Below are 15000 nucleotides of genomic sequence, written 5' to 3'. Positions count from 1 at the left end.
AAATTTTACAAAAATATGAAAATATAATAAAATCGAATGGTGGGACAGACTGGAAGACATTACGGATGGGGTGGGGGTGGGGGGTTAATTCGGACCCCACGAGCCCCGCCTCGCCACTGATAGAGATCTGCAACTGATAACGTGTAAGGTACATGGCTGGGTAGTCGGCAGCTAAACTGGAACCTCAAGCTTGTTTGGTGATACGAAAGACAAAGCTCACCAGAGAATTAACTCAGTAGATTCGATGGCCAGCCAGGAGTGTGTGTGTGTGTGTGTGGTGTGTGTGTAAATATCACGGGACCGACCAAACCATCAGATGTTGTTACACATCGCTGATCACAATGCATTCGCATTGTTTTATCCTTTAAATGAAGTCACCCCGCTGGCTAAGCGAGCAGGCCAACAGAAGAAAGAGTGGGAGAAAGGGTGGTGAAACACTCACAACGCCCGGTCTGGGAATCGAAACCGCGATCCTGCGACGGCGAGTCCGCTGCCCTAACCACTAGGCCATTGCGCCTCCGTGTGTAAATATACATGGTATAAAGTTACTCATACTTGAAACTTGCGGTGTTTTCAGTATCTGTTTTATTTTTCCCTCCAAGTTTTATAGTTTAAAGAGCCTCACACGTCTCACACAAGTGTTTTCATCATTTTGATATTTTGGCAGGTTTTGTGTCCCATTTTCTTTTTATGCCATTTTTCTCAAGCGAATATAATCGACTTAATACCTATGTCTGTCCTTGTTTGTCCACTCTATGTTTAGCCCCTTGTGGGTAATAAAGAAATAGGTATTTCGTCTGTCGTTATGTTCTGAATTCAAATTCCGCCGAGGTCGACTTTGCCTTTCATCCTTTCGGGGTCGATAAATAAAGTACCAGTTTCGCACTGGGGTCGATGTAATCGACTTAATCCCTTTGTCAGTCCTTGTTTGTCCCCTCTTTGTTAGCCCCTTGTGGGTAGTAAAGAAATACTTATACATTTTCGAAATTAAAAAAATATTAATGTATTTATTGTATCTGTGGGTTATTGAATAACTTTAGATAGCGTTTTGTGTTACAATTTGTTTAAGTTTTGCTTATAAAAACATCGTCAAAGACGGAAATGGAGGAGGATATGAGGATATTATTATACGTAAGATATGATATACGTGTGGGCCACAAGTAAATGTTAAAAAATAAAAGAAATCCTTTACAAAAAGGAAGTTGTTGAACCCGCGTCCTTTGAACGTAGAACTTACTGGGGTTAAATAGCAACAACGGTAATTATTTTTGACACGTGCAAGAGTCGTGGAAAATAGACATTAGAAATCAAATAAACAAAGAGGATACACACACACACACACACACACACACACACACACACATATATATATATATATATATATATATATATATATAAAACATTTAATGAGCACAATATAAAAAATTGGATACACTGATAGTTTCTTATTTCTTTATTGCCCACAAGGGGCTAAACATAGAGGGAACAAACAAGGACAGACAAAGGGATTAGGTCGATTTCATCGACTCCAGTGCGTAACTGGTGCTTAATTTATCGACCCCCGAAAGGATGAAAGGCAAAGTCGACCTCGGCGGAATTTGAACTCAGAACGTAACGGCAGACGAAATACGGCTACACATTTCGCCCGGCGTGGTAACGATTCTGCCAACTCGCCGCCTTATACACTGATACTGTCTTACCATAGAGACACTGAGATTAGTCAGATTTATAGAACTTACCTTGCGTCTCCAAACCAATCTATATAAATCTGTGTTTCTATGGCAAGAAACTATAAGTGGCTCTCATTTTGAATACTATATACATTAAATGATAGTTATCTCCCACTGGATGGAGTATTTTTTTGGTGATCCTATCTTAAGGAACAGTAAACAATAATTCTTTTACTTGTTTCAGCCATTTGACTGTGGCCATGCTGAGGCAGAACCTTCAAGGATTTTAATCGAACAAATCAGATCTCAGTACTTTTCTATTTTTTAAAAGCTTAATACTTATTCTATCGGCGTCTTTTGCCAAACCGCTAAGTTACGGTGATATAAACACACCAGCACCGGTTTTCAAACAGTGGACAGGGGAAAAACACAGACACAAAGATGCGCTCGCGCACGCACACATGCACACACATATATATAATTAATCAAAGGACATACTAAGTAGGTCTATCTACTGGAAATAACAGTAAAAACTTATTTAAATCGCCAATCTCTCAGTATTTGGACTCACGTGGACCGGTTTCTGGACTAACCTTCCTCTAACTGATTCGTTTTGCACCGAAATCACGGCAGCCACCAGTGTGAAAATAATTTCAATACACAGCAAAAATAATTTGCGAGAGAAAGAATTCACAGGAGTGGCTGTGTGGTAAGTAGCTTGTTTACCAACCACAAGGTTCCAGGTTCAGTCCCACTGCGTGGCACCTTGGGTAAGTGTCTTCTACTATAGCCTCGGGCCGACCAAAGCCTTGTGAGTGGATTTGGTAGACGGAAACTGAAAGAAGCCTGTCGTATATATGTATATATGTATATGTGTGTGTATGTGTTTGTGTGTCTGTGTTTGTCCCCCTAGCATTGCTTGATAACCGATGCTGGTGTGTTTATGTCCCCGTTACTTAGCGGTTCGACAAAAGAGACCGATAAAATAAGTACTGGGCTTACAAAAAGAATAAGTCCTGGGGTCGATTTCCTCGATTAAAGGCGGTGCTCCAGCATGGCCGCAGTGAAATGACTGAAACAAGTAAAAGAGTAAAAGAGTATACATACAAACATATATATATATGACGGGCTTCTTTCAGTTTCCATTTACCAAATCCACTCACAAAGCCTTGGTCGAGTCGGCTCGAGGTTATAGTAAAAAACACTTTCCCAAGTGGTATATATATGGCATATTGTTGTGGAAATCAGAGACGAAAAATCCTCGAACTGATTTTCACAACAACGCTGGCACCGGGTGTTCCCTATTATAATTATAAATCAATTATAAAATTTTGGATTTGCCATTTCTCAGCTTTTGCTTGTTGGCCACCTGTATTAGAGTTGCTATGAATCATTTTACTAATGACAATAATTAATTATCATATCTATGTAAATATTTCCAAATATTTATTCACTAGCTGACGGACCCGGTAATTTCTGGGAAAGCGGGGCTTATCTCTTGGTTCCGTTCTCATAATTGTTTCGCTAACCCAATAACCACAATACAAACTATGTAGCCCTTAAGACGGTTTTTGTGCATTTACCGAGAATACCGAACTGTCTTACACAGGATCTTGTTTTTAGGAATTCCCAATAAGTTATGAATACCCTGTGAAGTCAGTTATGTAATAACATGAAATTAGTTACCCGATAGTAAGAATTCAAATAAAGTAGCCCTGAAAAATGGCTTTAATGCGTTCCCAGTGTATATAGAACTTAGGAGGAAATACTAATAAGGTATGTATACAAAAATCGTGAAACATGTTATAACAGGCTAATGAGATATGAGATAATAACAATTCAAAGTAAATAGCTCTGAATAGGGCTTTTATGCCTTCCCAGAGAATATTACCTCAGCGGTGCTAATGTTGGTATATTCTTGAATAAGTTACTAACCAGAATAAGTGGATCTAATGTTTAGGAAAATATAATTTTCTTGTTTAAGGGTTGTACTGGATAAATTGCGAAAATAACTAACAGTTCAAATACTAAGAAATAAACATACTCAATATGATTTATACCAAATGATTTAGGAAAATGAATGGGTTATTTCCCTTGGCTGTTAAAATGAAATATATTAGATATATATAAGAATCCCTTCCAGGGTCCCTATTATCGATGTTTTTCAACAATTTTAGTATGCCATGAGGTTTCCAGACATGAATTCTGCTCACGTGTCAAGTTTCATCAAAATCGATAAAACGATGCAGGAGGAGTTAGTTAACAACTGCACAAACACACCCACAGACAGAATTTCCCATAGTAGTAGATTTAGTAATTATTTATATATATATATGTATATATATATATATATATATATATATATATATATATATATATATATCAAAGAGGGTAGCTAGTCTGGATAAGTTCGTACGATGAGAGAGAGAGAGAGAGAGAGAGAGAGAGCGACAGACTATATTTTCGCTCTCCTCAGTCTGTCTGTCTGTCTCTTTGCCTGTCTCTCTGATTAAGATGCAGCTTCAAAACAGTATCCAATTCTTCTTACGCTGTACGAATTTGGATTTACGAAACTTAACTAAAATTTTATTCAATCAAACGATCGCCAGTATTCTCAAGCTCTTCTTTCTTTCGTTTTTTTCTTCTCTAAATTTTAATTCTACAAATCATTCCAAAAAACATGGGAGCTTGTACGACAGGGATTTTCAAATAGTAGGCACTCGGTAGCGAACTGATGCTCTGTGAAATGCATGCAAGCTCGCCGAAAATCTTCAAAAGTTTAAATTAAGGCTTTAAAATTTTGCCATACTATCACGAAAAACGTGTGATTCATAGTTTTCCTTATCCACGTGTATGCTCGATTAAACAAAGTAGATAATTGGAGTTGCACTCTTCTAAATTTCTATAATTTAAAAACAGCTATTTTTGGGAAAAACTTCAATTCGAAATGCACCGCTAATTCTTAAATTTAATCTCCATTGTGCCACGAAGTTAGAAAGATTGAAAGTCACTTCTCTATGTAGTTGCATGACTTGTTAGAAATAGCAGCCAAATTTTCCTTCAGCTCACACCTTTCCGATTAAAAATAATTGCTCTCGTGTCCCACATCAGGGAAGGGAATTAATGCCGTAGCTGGAGCAGTCGATGAGTTTGTCGCTCCCTGGACCCTCAGATCTTTATAGCTTATACAGCAGACCGAAAAGTGTTGACCCCATAAAAGCGTCGCTCGGGTGGACTGCCCTCATCGCCCCCAAGCCAGCTACACTACTGAGTGAGGGGGACCTTAATGTTTCGGGTGTACTTTATTTGTTTACTATCTTTAAGGGGACCATCAAATATTTACGAAGCACCCTCCTTGGTTGTCCAGGCTCTGGACCGACGTGTCAGCTAATCCCTCTTTCTCTCATTGGTCATGGCCATGGGCCAGATCATATCGAACATGCTTAAATATAAGGGCATTCCAAGCTGAACCATCCTGTCGATTTTCAAAAACAATGTAATGAGAACAACGACATCTAATGCGTACTTCTTTTCTTCTATTTAAAGACAATGTGGTTTGATTTCAGCGAGATTTGACTACCATTTCTAGTATCTTAGTGTTTTGGTCTAAAGGAAGGGGTTAAACCACGGCCCTTTTCAGGCCTTCCGAGATCTGAAAAACACAAGGAAACTCCAGGGAATCAATGTAATAAGGGAAGTCTAGGTGAAGTGGTTATTGAGGGGTCCAGTGTTATGGAGGTGGTGATGGGCTCCATACGGTTAAGAAGAAAAAGAGAGAGAGGCAATACACAAAACAACTCCCGTTTCGAGTCGCCTCAATGTAATCTGAAATCGATTTCATATTACACGGCCCTTGCAGTTAACCAGAACTTCGTTTTATAAACTACTACTACTACTTACTACTACTACTACTACTACTACTACTACTACTACTACTACTGGAAATACTGGAAGATCAGTTAATTATGATTTTATTCAACATATTCTCCTCTCAGATTCACGCACTTATTGCAGCGGTCCTTCGGTTTTTATAAGCCCTGTAAAAGAACTCGGAAGGTTGGGCCTCCAGCCAGGCCTTTCGCGACACCCTTAAAGCCAGGAACTTTTCAGCACCCCTTTATATATACATATACATATGGAGAGAGAGAGAGAGAGAGAGAGAGAGAGAGAGAGAGAGAGGGGGGGGGTTATTTATGGGTCTCAACTTTTTGAGTTCGTGGAGTACTAGTGCTCGTGAGGTGAAACCACAAAAACGCTACAGGTGTACAGAGCATGGCAAGTGAAAGAAGATGAAAAAGGTACGTGTCTCCGATGCTGGTTTGTTTATGGCCTACAATTTATCAGTTTGGCTGATGGCATACGGGGGATCGTTTTGATCGTCTGAGCCTTCCTAAGAGTTTCTTTAGCACGGCTGCAGTCTGTCGAGATCTCTTCAAATTAATGTAATTAATGTAGTTGGTAAACAAAGTGTGTTTAGAATATATAATAGGATTTATCCTTAAAATAAAAATTTAAAAGTTTTCAAGTAGCCGCAATTGTAAACCAGTGTGTGTGTGCGTGTGTTTTCTGAAAAATAGCGTAACCCTGTTAGCGAAGTACCTATTTCTTTACTACCCACAAGGGGCTAAACACAGAGAGGACAAACAAGAACAGACAAACGGATTAAGTCGATTATATCGACCCCAGTTCGTAACTGGTACTTAATTTATCGACCCCGAAAGGATGAAAGGCAAAGTCGACCTCGGCGGAATTTGAACCCAGAACGTAACAGCAGACGAAATACCGCTAAGCATTTCGCCTGGCGTGCTAACGTTTCTGCCAGCTCGCCGCTTTTAGCGAAGTACCGTTCGAAAACAACCCCCGCCAAACGAAAAAAAAGAAAAGATCAAGAAAACAATGTAAACAGAGTGTGACATTTACGGTAAAACAACATACACAAGTCAACAAGGAAGCCTTTTCCGATGGCTCGGTTGATGAGGAAAAGCAACTCAAATCTCCCTCATGCCACCTCAAGACAAATTAGACAGTGGTTCCCAACGATTTTGTTTTTGCCTATGGATCCCCTTTGATTCTTATTTTACTCCACTAGACGCCCATAGCCATTCGCTGTGTATACACAAAAACGTTACTGTAGCTTTTATAATAAAATGTTTTAGTGTTTTATACAACTCTGAAGTTGTATGAAAAATGTTAAAATATTTGGGTCTGTTAATTAGCGGTTCGGCAAAAGAGACCGATAGAATAAGTACTGGGCTTACAAAGAATAAGTCCCGGGGTCGATTTGCTCGACTAAAGGCGGTGCTCCAGCATGGCCGCAGTCAAATGACTGAAACAAGTAAAAGAGTAAAAAGAGTAATTTATTATAGATAAATTTTAACAGCAAAATCTTATATGAACCTCTAAGGGTCATACGAACCACTGCATTAGATAATTTATTTCTTTATTGCCCACAAGGGGCTAAACATAGGGGCACAAACAAAGACAGACAAAAGGATTAAGTCGATTATATCGACCCCAGTGCGTAACTGGTACTATATTTATCGACCCCGAAAAGATGAAAGGCAAAGCTGACCTCGGCGGAATTTGAACTCAGGACGTAACGGCAGACGAAATACCTATTTCTTTACTGCCCACAAGGGGCTAAACACGGAGAGGACAAACAAGCACAGACAAACGGATTAAGTCGATTATATCGACCCCAGTGCATAACTGGTACTTATTTAATCGACCCCGAAAGGATGAAAGGCAAAGTCGACCTCGGCGGAATTTGAACTCAGAGCGTAACGCCAGACGAAATACCTATTTCTTTACTGCCCACAAGGGGCTAAACACGGAGAGGACAAACAAGCGCAGAGAAACGGATTAAGTCGATTATATCGACCCCAGTGTGTAACTGGTACTTATTTAATCGACCCCGAAAGGATGAAAGGCAAAGTCGACCTCGGCGGAATTTGAACTCAGAACGTAACGGCAGACGAAAAACCGGTAAGTATTTCGCCCGGTGTGCTAACGTTTCTGCCTGCTTGCCATGGTTAGAAAAAACAAATGGGAATGTTTACAGATAGAACACCTCAATCATTGGTCTGCTTAGCAGAACAGACTTGGGACCAGACAGCAAGTGCAACCGTGGCCAATCAAAATTCCTGTCGCTTTGTAGCAGTCAATACAGACATAGGTAAACACACACGTCCAGTTACATATTTGGGCGTATAAAAAATTTCATGGTCACACTTACTGCACACGACACATTCGTTCCTCTCATACCTCTCTCACTCACTCACTCTCTCTCTCTCTACACACACACACATACACACTCATTTACGCGCGTGCACATACATCTACTTCTCTTATAGTTACGCACACACATACTTCTACATGAGTCAACAAGGCAGTCTCTACGTGGTAGCTGGGGCAAAGGACAGCATTTTAGAGCTTGCTGTATAAGGTGTATTGCCTCCACCTTTCCGTGTTGGTAGGGTGGACTGAAATTCCCCGGGCAGCACTGATTTCAGCTACGCCACTAGCTAGACGTATCAATTCTACCTCAAACTAATGTACAGTAGTGCTTCTCGAAGTGGGCAGTATTCCGTTTCTTTATTACCCACAAGGGGCTAAACATAGAGAGGACAAACGGATTTAGTCGATTACATCGACCCCAGTGTGTAACTGGTACTTAATTTATCGACCCCGAAAGGATGAAAGGCAAAGTCGACCACGGCAGAATTTGAACTCAGAAGTAACGCCAGACGAAATACGGCTACGCATTTCGCCCGGCGTGCTAACGTTTCTGCCAGCTCGCCACCTTGAAGTGGGCAGTGGTGGCGGGAGAGCGGATTGGAAAATTTAATAACGGTACTGGAGACCAAGGCCGATGTATGGGCTAATCGATGCATTCGTACGATTTTTTAAAAATTGATTTCAAATTTTGACACAAGGCTAGAATTTTCGGGGAAGGGCATAAGTCAATGGCATTGACCCCAGTGCTCAACTGGTCCTTATTTTATCGACCTCAAGAGAGATGAAAGGCAAAGTCGACCTCGGAGGAATTTGAACTTGGAGCGTAAAAACGGACGAAATGCCGCTAAGCATTTTGCCTGGCATGTTAACGATTGTCAACTCGCCAACTTCTCATATTTAAATATTCCTTTCTACTATAAGGCACAAGGCCTCAAATATGGGGACTAGTTGATTACATTGATCCCAGTGCTTAACTGGTACTTTAAGCATGTTCCTTGGCGAGCTAACGATTCTTATTTCTTTATTGCCCACAAGGGGCTATACACAGAGGGGACAAACAAGGACAGACAAACGGATTAAGTTGATTACATCGACCCCAGTGCGTAACTGGTACTTATTTAATCGACCCTGAAAGGATGAAAGGCAAAGTCGACCTCGGCGACATTTGAACTCAGAACGTAAAGGCAGACCGCTAAGCATTTCGCCCGGCGTGCTAACGTTTCTGCCAGCTCGCCGCCTTCTCATGTTTAAACATTAACTTTATAACATCAAATGTAACACGATAATCAGCTTGTTAGCCACAATAACAACAACGACAATAACAATAACTACAAATCGGATTATATATAGATAATTTGGATCGGTGTCTTCGGAAGCACTAAGAGTTCGATCAGACCTTAGTCAATCAATAACTAAGGTCGAGTAGTGGGGATGCGTCGACTATTCATATATAGTAAAGGCGGTGTGTCGTAAGATGCTGTGGCGTCAAACTCGTAACCTGGGACTGAATTACTCTGACCTGATGTTGCAGATGTTACTGTCGGGCTAAATGCTCAACGTTCAGAGTTCAAATTTGGTCGAGGTCGACTCTGCCTGTCATCAAAATTTCAGACTTATTACGTATATTGCTTATCTCAGTTTTTGGACAGTGGGCATGCTGGGACACAACCTTCAAGGACCTAGTCGAATCGATCCCAGTAATTATTATTATTATTATTATCATCATTTTAAATCTGGTACTAATTCTGTTGGTCTCTTTTGCCAAACCGGTAAGTTACAACGAGGATGTAAACAAACGGACATCGATTGTCACACGGTGATGGGGACAAACAGACACAAAGTTTCCGCACAGTTTCATCTACTGAAGTTTCTCACAATGTAATGGTTGGTCCATTAAAAAAAAAAATTGTTTAAGGAGTCACGCAGTAGGACTGAACCTGAAATCACGCAGTTGCAAAGCGAGCTTGTTAATCTTACAGCCATTCTTGCGCATAGGGCTCGATGAATTGTACCAAGGACTCTTTGAAAAAGTGTTAGTAAAAGAAAATAGGAGATAATTGAGATAAGTTCGGTATGCAGTGTTCTTACGTTCGTTTTAAATTGTGAAAATCAATCTAAAGTGGGCCGAAGTGGATCGATGTGCCTTCGGCTCTATTTTGGCTCTAGCAGAAGTAGTATGGGGCTGCAAATAAGGTCAGAAATTTTGAAAAGAGTGGGGAGGGTTCCAACTACTTGACGAGTACTTTGTTTTATGGATCGCAAAGATTTAAAAGGCAAAGTCGATTTTAGCAGGGTTTCAAATGAGAACACAAAAGAATCAAAAGAAATAACATTATATTGATTCTGCCAAATCTCTTGCTGTGTAATTTAGGCACGAGGTCAAGAATTGTGGAAAGGAGGTTAGTCCTTTAAATCTACGCAAGTACTTACTGGTTCTTTATTTTATTAACTCCAGAAAAATAAAAAGCAAAGCTGACCTCGGCGGGATTTGAACTTAGAAAAAAAGATCCAGAAGAAATATCGTAAGGTATTTTTTCAGCCTCTCTAGCTATCCGGCCAAAGTAACCAGCGGAGCCCATGTGAATTCCACATGTTACTAATTTTACTGTTTCTGTTTGATGCTCAATATATCGAGCCCTTCATAACATTGTTTTATTAAATTCAAAATTTTGTTTACGAATTCTATTTTGCTGCATTGTTAAAATGCATAACACCAGAACACACGTAAAGGGACATAACAAAGATAGGTTCCAAAAAATGTGTAGGTTTATACTGAAATTAAAATGAAGCGTGACAGTGATATTCACATATGTGTAAGGGTTCACAGAGACGGTAGCCGCCACGTAAGGCTACCCAAAAAGCCTCCATAGATCTACACTTATCCTGACCACCGAGGATAAATGTCTTCTCCCACTTGTGTTCTTCAGGGTACAAATCCCGCTGAGAGTGAGCCGTTCATCAGGGCTTTCAGTCACTTTTTAAACAAGTAAAATAACCAGATCAGTCCTATACGAAATAACTGTTTGACAAAACTCCACAAGCCAGTAATGCTCAGTTGCTAAACGAGTGTTTGTATCACTCTAAGTGCACCTCGGACAGGCCTGGAAAACTACAATTTCTAACATGCAAAACTTATCTCGACTCAGCAATGTTCAGAAGCACTTCCAGTTCAGAAATTTCTGGATATATATTCTGGATATATAGTCCTCAGGTTGTAAATCCTCCGTAAAAGACCAGCTAGTTGATTCTTTCCGACGCCCAAAGTTTCCCCCGAAAACTTCGTTGCTCTTTCTCTTAATTATTCCTCTACAGAAAGCTAACCTAAATGTTCCACTGTCAGTGTTGCTCAGTTGAGAGAAGATTGAGGGAGCCAGACAACATTTCAGTTGCTAGATGCTCAGTCTTGGTGTTCGCTTGAGTCAAACCTGCAGTCCGTTAAAAGAGACATGCTGTGGCAAAACGTGCCTAGCAAAGAGTGATGAGAACTGCTCGCTGTCCGGGAATTTCTATCGAAGTTGCAAGCCACTGCGCATGTCTGCATATTTTCAGTCACTCACACCGTAGTGGGCACGTGCAGTATATAAAATCTCTGCTCATTGGAACGCGTCCCTTCCACAAGAAGCTAAAGTGCAGACCTTCCAATTTGGTCAGGCAGTGAAAACAGAGCAAAGCATCACGGTCAGATAGTATTATACGACGAAGGCGATCTATGTGTTCGTCACCTCTCCACGACATTTCATAGATAAATTCCTCCCAGCTTATGTCTAGTCAAAACTAAACACTACACATAACCGCTTCCCAACTGCTGTCCAAACTGAGCCAGACGCCAAGCAACAGAATCGGTCTGTCATTAAGGTGCTTCACGACGCTGTTTGGCATCATGAGCTTGACCCATGATGATGAGCAAAGCTGCAAAGTTTTCAACTCTGCATTTAGCAGAGTTATAGACCGGAAACTATCGATAATGACCCTTCTTGTTTACGTTCTTCCTCAGCTGTGCTATCATAGCCCAACTCACAGAACCAGGAATCTTCCTTTTCTGCTGCTAGTTGATATCTGCCAAAGTCACGGCGAAATTTTTCCATTTATATATACGTAAAGCTCGTAAGGCGGCAACAACTCGAACAAGGTGAAATGTACCTCGCACATCGTCAGCTGCTGCTATCGGCTTTTCGCCGCTTTTCTTGCTTTTTACTGAGTGTCGTCACAGGTCTTTGAAATACGCTTTCTAAAACTCTTCTACTTTCTCCGTTCATTGCCACCGGAATGCTGCAGACATCTTCTGACAACAAGTAGCACGTGACTGTTCAGGTCCGTCAAAGAACGAACAGTTTTCATTACTGCGTTTGTCACGTGGGTCCATCGAATGTTTTTTATTTCTTTGTTTTTAGTCTTGTGTCAAAGAGCGTACCTTAGTTTTAAGAACACAACATTTAAGGTTCGTGTTGAAAAGGATGGCTGAAGAATATCGTGCACGATAACATAAATCGTCTCTTTTAGTTTCCTCTCTACTTACCTCTCTAATTTAGTTTTCTTTCGCTACTTGCTGAATACAACCGATTCTTCTCCAATCACTTTCTTACGAGCGATTCATCACCACTTGTTGACAATCACCCTCGTTTACTGTTGCTTAACCCATTTGTCAAGCCGGTCACAGTGAGTTTTTGCATTCCGGGAACAACACTATCAGCTTCTTGTTACCAGCTCCTGGTCGATATGTCATACCTAATCGACCGTACAGGTTACAAGTTTGTGCAGCCGATCAGTTGAAATTGTGGACACCCAATAGCAGTGTTTCCCAACCTATTTTCCGCCAGGCCCCACTATAACTTTCCAGAAAAATGTATGCCCCAACCGGTGGTTGGAAGAAAGGTATAGGTGTAGTGTTTGCTGTGAAAAAGAGATTTTCCCAATTTCATGTTCCACTAAAAAAAAAAAAATTAAAACTTTTTAGATCCCACGCTTCACAATTTTCCCAGGCCCCATAGGCGGGGCTTATGTCCCACGTTGAGAATCGATGCTCTATAGTATCTACTGGTCTTACAATTACTTGATTCCTTGCAACCAAGGAAATTGTGTAAGAGCGAAGTGGAAAAGTAGGAACGGGAGCTTTTCATAGTAGCAAGAACAATAACGAAATAACAAAACGGTAAAGAAAAAAAATAATCCTAAATTATGCACAAAGCCATATATTTTAGAGGAGGAGTTAGTCAGTTGTATCGAGCTCAGTTCAACAGAAACTAATCAATATTTGAAAGAATGAGCTTGCGAATCAACCTCAGCGGTATTTGAACTCAGAACAGAAAGAGAACGTCGTTAATAACTAGCGTGCTAGTAATTCTTTAATTCATCGTCCTTATAAAAGAAAAAAAAAGCTCTTTCTCATATAGTTTATAAGACATGAATTTTGGTGGAAGGGTTTTTGTCCATCAAATTCGCACCAGTACCTGATTGATACTTTATTTTATCGATCCTGAAAGAATGAATGCCGAGATTTGAACTCAAAACATAGCGAGCCGGCAAAAATTTACTGTAAGACACTGTTCAACTGTCTAAAGATTCACCAAGTCAGGTAGTATTAAGAATAAAATATAATAAAAGAAACATGTACTGAAAACAAAACAAGCCCACTCTAGTAGTGCAGGGGAAAAGCCCACAAATACGATTAGTATTAATAAAAAGAAGTTTAAAATAATTTTACCGAAATAAAAATAATAATAATAATAATAATTAAGAAAAAAAATTATAATGATTAAGACTTACCAATTTGAGAATCATATTCCAATGCATTGTCTGTTGAATTTGATGAAAAATATGTAAATAAACAGTACATTCCTTGGTAACTAATTCACGCCTCACCGACGAGTCTGTAATCCGATATAATATATATGTGTGTATATATATTTATATATTCACATAAATGTTATGAAAATACTGTTTTTCTTAATTTTATATCTGTATTTCTATATGCAATATATATATATATACATATATATACATATATATATATGCAACTTTATATATATGCAGACATGATGCATATATATATATATAGATAGATATATATACCTGCCTACCGATATATGTGTTGCTCTGTTAGCGCATACATATTTATTATACACGGGGATTATTTAACAAGTGCATTTATTAAATTTGCGGTTACAGAGAGAGTAAGAGAGCGTATGTGTGTATGTATGTGTGTTTGCATATGAGAGAGAGAGAAAGAAAGAGAGAGACAGAGAGAGAGACAGAGAGAGAGACAGAGAGAGAGTAGTACGCACGTATGAATAAAAATATGCGTGTGTGTTTTAGTAAGTATTATATATATCTTGATATATAACATACAAGTACTTATAAACTATGTATACAAATAAATATCAATATAGATAAATTGTGCTCTGTATCTATATATCTATCTATCTATATTATATATATAATAATATACACGAAAAAGTACTTCGTTTGTTTATTGATAAACTTTTTGTTTCTCAAATAATATTTTCTTTTTATTCGAAGTTCTTTCAGTTGCTGCTGTTTGTTATTATTGTTTGATAAGTGTACTACTGTCTTTTCTTTGTTTTTAAAATTCTTCTTGTTTTCTCCAATCACCGCTCGTGTGTGTGTGTGCGTATGTGCGTGTGTGTGGGTATGTGTTGTGTTTTTTTTTTCTCCCGCTTATTTGCCGAAAGTTTTTTTTGCTGTTCACTTTAAACTCTCTTCTTCCGAAGTAGTTGTCGCTAACGTTGCTAACGTCGCTTTATACACACAAGCGGACGGACGATTGACACTTAACGGCATGCGTGGTGGTTTATATAGCGCATGGTATATATACAAGTTTTGTGCTTTCATTGGAGCGTTTGTTTGTGTTTATAACTATGGACATCATCGTGGTGGTTGCTGATATCGTAGTCGTTGCTCTTGAATTTCTCTAACTTGTCGGCTCTATTATTGTTATTATTCGTTGTTTTTAAAATTTTTGCTTTCAAACTTCTTTTCCCATGTGTCATCTATATATATATATATATAATATATATATATATATTATATATATATATATATATATATTATATATATATATATATATATCTCTATC

The sequence above is a fragment of the Octopus sinensis genome, linkage group LG1 (assembly GCF_006345805.1).
Source record: "Octopus sinensis linkage group LG1, ASM634580v1, whole genome shotgun sequence".
Classification (NCBI taxonomy): Eukaryota; Metazoa; Mollusca; class Cephalopoda; order Octopoda; family Octopodidae; genus Octopus; species Octopus sinensis.
The sequence above is the reverse complement of the archived record's forward strand: the minus strand, read 5'-3'. Positions refer to the sequence as shown.